This window comes from Manduca sexta, chromosome 21 (assembly GCF_014839805.1).
Source record: "Manduca sexta isolate Smith_Timp_Sample1 chromosome 21, JHU_Msex_v1.0, whole genome shotgun sequence".
In the NCBI taxonomy this organism is placed as follows: Eukaryota; Metazoa; Arthropoda; class Insecta; order Lepidoptera; family Sphingidae; genus Manduca; species Manduca sexta.
In genome coordinates this window covers 6,358,079-6,364,078 of record NC_051135.1, presented here as the reverse complement: position 1 = coordinate 6,364,078, position 6,000 = coordinate 6,358,079, and positions in this window count along the sequence as shown.

Sequence of the window (6,000 nt, the reverse complement as noted above, 5' to 3'; positions counted from 1 at the left end):
AGGCATTGCCGTGAATCTTTTTACGATGCTATTGTATGGAAAAATGATACGGTCTCGTTATTGAACCGAATCGTAAGCGTAAATTTTCACCTGCGCTCCTCAATTTATATTCTTGCCATTATCGGATAAAGTTTTGCTTGCAGTAAATTTAGCTTAGTCGATCAACATCATGTTGTCTTATTATATCTTGTTGATGGAATTTTTATTTTCATTTTAGTAATTGGTAAAATTCCTTCAAATATTAATAAATGAATTACAACTTCTAGTATAAATGTCAGTATATATTATGATTAATAAAACATAAAAATCGTCTTTTCCAAATGGTACCCACATCACCTTTACTTATTAGACCTCCAATTATTATTACACTCAGGGCCATAGTTACTGCTGTATCACCCGTATCAATAGCCCCCTAGCTTTAAGGGCCCCTCTTAGACCATATCTACGTTACTCTTAAGCGCGCGTCCAAAAGTATATACTGCCTTAAGACCAAACAAATTTTTCATATAGGGCCCGTTTGTGACTGACTGCACCACTGTCTACACTATCTCGACTTTCCCAAAAATAGGCGTCCATGTTAAAAACTTAACTTGCCGCAAATTCCACTAAACTAGATAAACCCACATCGCAAAAAAGAGAATTTATATTTTTAATAACAAAATTACTTACACAAAAATCACTCCCGCAAACATAATCGGACAGACTTTACAATCTAAAACCTAAAAGGTCAAGGCTTGCCTATTTTTTAAGTTTTATTAAGTAGTAAGTAATCCTGAGACCTACGGCTTAACTGACAACACGGTTGGATAATGAAGAGCCATCCCTCGTGAGCCGGCCATCACTTTTTGGAGCGAAGCGTTTTTGCTAAAGAGGGATTAGTGTACCCTCCCCGGGCCCGATTTTCCTGAGATGCTTTATCATTGGGGTTTTGGACTAACATGAGGTTAACTTGTAATCTTAGCTTTATTTAGTCGTTGTAGACTTAATACCTCCGCTCGGTAATGAAGGGGGTTTTATGAGGTCCCATCCTTATTTGATTACTGTCATTATTATATTCTTTTATTAGTTGCGAAGAGCTTTAAGGAAGAGTTACCCCTGTCTTAGATGGAAATGAAATATATATTTTTTGTCGGTACTCCAATTTGGTTGTTAAATTTTATGAAAATTAGTTAAGATAATATTGTAACCATTTTTTTGTATTTTTAATTTATAAATGGTTATAATCGGACATGTAAATAGAAGACATAACGAAATAGTTTAAAAAAGCCTGGTTCCGACAGGCCACCAAAATTGTGTCGACTGTCGAGGGGTAATCATGTCTCCTGCTCCACTCACTATCAGATATCAGATGCAGGGGTTTCACTTTGGCGTACCCCTATAAAGATAATAACATACAATTAATCCATAAGATAATGGATATTTTAATTAAATTATTGTAATTAAAACAGCACTGCGGCGATTACTTACTGAATTGTTAAAACTATGTAAGGTGTATGTTTTGTTGGCTGTTCAAATAAATAAAATCATATGAAAATAAAACTGTGACACTTCATCTTACGTATCACAATTTACTATCATTTAAGGTGCCATATCAATAATGTTACAATTAAACGATGCACAGATAAAAAATAAAGTTGTAACGGTCACATAATCGCGCAAAAGGCGATCACACCAGTTTCAATCACGAACGAACATGAAACAACAAACGCTGCGATCAAAACGTCAGGCCGCAAAGCCGATGCGCGCCGGCAAAGAAAAATTGCCCAAACCCGAAACAACGTTTTTCACCTTGCTTAATATTCGACGTTTCAGCAAACTGTTGCCCTCCTTACTTAAAAAATATGGAATACTGTAAAAACGTCGAGTCAATTTGCGAGCATTTGTCTGGTCGCCTTTATTTACCGGTCGAGCGGGCATAAGAGGCCTCTGGCAGGCCACGGTAAATCAGCTTACATTTTTTCAAAGGTTTCTGTGTTTGGCGGTCCTCGCATCACCGGCGTAAAAACCTTTACATCCGTAAGCTAACTCATTCGCTCATACGATCCACAATTATTTTTGTTTTGGTTTTATTGTCTATTCACAATCGAGTTTAATTTAAAACAGTAGAAAAACACACCTAATACATATACTGCAAGCGCCTTATGCAACTTACGTGGCTTACAGATATCTAGAGACTTATATTTCTCATATTTTATACATTTTCAACGTCTATAAACCTCTGATGTCTTATGTACTTTCGGTACCTTATATACTTAATGCGTCTTAAATGCCATTACTTAGTTTTAAATATAATAAAAAATCTTAACCACTAAAGAAAATATAGAAGGAATCAAGGATGCAAACTCCTCGGAACGTAATATTGTTAATAAATTAATTTCATAATTGAATAGTAATTATATCGTATAAGTTACTAGAAAATGTTTTCGCGTAACAATGCGTAGTAATTTTCAATAAAATTTTCCAAGCTGTAAATTGTTCATAATACAGAATAACTGAGCGACTTTAATTAATAGTATTGCTAACTTAGCACGAGGCCAATCGATTATGATTCCAATCGAATTCAGTTCAGTAGTATTCAGTCAGTTTTCGCCCGAACGGCCGAGCTAATTGCGTTAATTCACAGTTACTTGGCGATCTGGATGCATTGTAACAAGAATACGGTAAATGAAGTGTACAATACGTGACTACACTGTAACGTATTTAAGTAGAAACATTTCTAATATAATACATATAAAGTCTATTTCTAAATAGGAAGCTTATATGAGATTCGGCGCACGTCGGACCCAAGTCTATCGGAGTTTTCAATCCGAACTCGAAACTAGAAGATTTGTCACGTACATTCCAACTTTTACAAAGGGCATCGTATCATTTCCTCACCTTTTGTTGGAACGTTGTAGCCGCAATTACTTTTTAATAAGGAAATAAATGGACAAGTTTATGGGGTGTTTAAGTGACAGTAACGTCGTTTCGGCAATTATAGGGTATATTTGTTATGATCTAAGTAATTGCCTAATTTGTCTTGTTAAAGAACTGTTGAAGAAAATTACTAGGAATATTTTAACGAATAGGTACTTATGTATGTAAGTCGTAAGCTCAAATATAAAAAATAGCAAATTGGGTATTCTTGTTCAGTAATTAAAAATAAATATTTCATGGAAAGTGCTCATTTCCAATTCGGAACTAAAACTCGCCAATTATCATTTTTTAATTGCTATTTGTGGTTCTCGCCTCAGAAAGGAACTAAAAGATTTAATTTTATTTAAACAAAAAAACAAAATTATTAATTTAAAGTGCTGGACGCAATGTACTCATTAATTTTATTATATATTCGTAGAAAGCATACTATAATACGTTAAAAATAAAAACACAGCACCCACATCGACGACTTTATGTAAAACATAAACCCACCGTAAACGTTGTAACATTTTTCAATTATGTGACCACGTCGATTTATCTCGACGTTAAATGACCAAAGTACATCTAATATGATCAACGAGCCGCTCGATCATAATCCATCACGCGGCTCGCTACTCGGAGCCGGGACGCCGCAATAGTCTGCTGCCGGCAATCCGACGAAAAGCTCGCCTCTTAAGTGGCAGGATTTTACATTACCACGTCACAATGGAGCAAAACCTGACGGAAAAAATAAGAAGGTCACAGTACCCCACTCCCAGACAAAGGTTCTTTTTCTGTAAGCCACTCAAGGTGACACTTTACCCGGATTAAAGTTATCGTAGAGTGCCAAACTGAATACAAATGCAGAGGACATTTGGTTTGCGCTGGGCACCTTATGTGACTTTATAAAGTGATTAGATGGAGCGAATTACTACAATAGTAAATTGTTCTTTTGTTAACATTTCACTACTCAAAGTAATGTGATTTCGTGCTGATTTAACACACTTTTACGAGCTAGCAACACAATAACACAACTACGTGCCGAACATTCTACAAGTAAATAATAATTTAGATAAGATTTGTATTGCCAATTTCAAAATAAGATAATATGAAACTGATAAAGAATTATTCAAACAAATTCGGATGAAACCCGCTGGCGCTAAAAAAGGAGTCTCACAAAAACGAATGCGGATGACTGTAGTCGGAGGCGGGCGCGCCCCGCGGGACTTGCCGGCCTTTTTAGACATTTCGCAAATTCACGTTCGGGTTTTAAGGTGACCGGATCATTTACTTATTCCTTACGTTTTTGAGGAAACCCCTCGATCCTTGGAAACGTCACGGGCCTTTGTCGCACAAACGCTCATTAAACAACTGTGGAAGATGCCCGCCGGCCGAATATAACGAACTCACTCATTCGATATTTCTTCATCGTCTGTCAAATAAACGGGCACAATAAATGTTTATTGTCCTCGAATTACTCAAGTGAGAAACGGTATAAAGAGAAAAGAATGGGGCGTGCGGAAGGGACCACGACAAAAGCGATCCTTCTTCGGACCACCAGCCGTGACGGCGCTTACATTAAGGTTATCGTCATCCGCCAAACTGAATACAAAGACTCGCCTGGAAAGAGCCTAGTGATTCATGTTACCAACTCGCTATATTATCATAACATAATATTACATTGTGAGAATAAGACGCGGCCACTCGACGTTTTATGAAATGTTCTCGCAATAAAACGACATTCGAATGTAAAAACGACGCCCACAATGACCTGATTTAATAAAATATTTGAAATTAACTCGGCAACATTTATTTAACATTGTTACGTGTAAATGAACACGGCTTTAGATAAAGGTTGAACAACTTGCCCGTAATATTACACACGGTGGCGGTGTGAAAGACAAATCCGAGGTCGCGGCCAGCGCCTTATCTGGACCGAGGGATACCTCCCCGGAGGAAACATTATCTAGCGCTCTGTATTACTGCCACCCGATCTGATTTTCTCTAAAGTCCTATCATTGTATTCATGACACAATAACATTTTAGTTTTATTGCAGCACACGTGCCATTTTGTGCCGTAATGTTATGTTTTTGAAAATGGAGGCAAATTTTTCTCGTCTTGCATTGATTTTTATATATTTGTCTATAGTAATAACAAGATCATTATTCACCCTAATAAAGTCGGTGTTATAAAGTGTTTTAAATCTTGTTACATCCATTTTCATAATAATGGTACTATATAAAATCTAGAACACTGAATCCAAACTATTTTTGACAGCCGTAAGTGAGATAAAGTGTAGCCATGTATAACAAAGAAACCTCTTATTCGTATAATCCATATTTATTTTGTGCCATTGTAAATTAAATAATGTAAGCACAGCCCTAGATTTGATAATTTAAATAATAATCAGTAAATGTTTAGCACCAAGTGTGATCAGACGTCTGACCTCCGCAATGTCAGCTGAAGCATTTTGAATGAAAGCCATTGTTACATTAGTAGGTAATGCTTTAAGAAATAACGTCAAATAAATTAAGGAATAGTTAACTTTTCAGAGAAATAAAACCACACATAAGCAAACGCCTGCTACTAAAATAACATAAATAAAATAAAAAACTTTTATTATCACGTAGGCGAACAAAGTTGCACTTATGATAAATCAAAACAATTTATACGAATAATAATTATTATTTATAACATTTAAGATCACTTATATAACTACGGACATTTTAAATGAGGGATAAAATTGATAAGGAATACCAGGCATAAGGTAAAACAAAGTAACCAGCTCGGGTTGGCAGGTCGGGGATAATAAAAGGATAACGCGATATTCATCGGTGAGGACATGAGCCCTAGCCTAGCTAACCTACCAGCATTTCACTAGCTACCTAAGTTATGAAACAACCCTGTGATCATTACACGCGCTAGCTTATTTCTGTTTCATTACAATGACATAGTGTTGCATCGGTATATCGGACCTATATTTTAACAGGGAACTTAGTTTGCGCAATATTATTTTTTTGGTTGCTCTTCCTAAAGATCGAATCCTGAATATTTCCAGTTTAACTCGTGATATACTGTCTTCATACCAAAAAATATTACGTGTC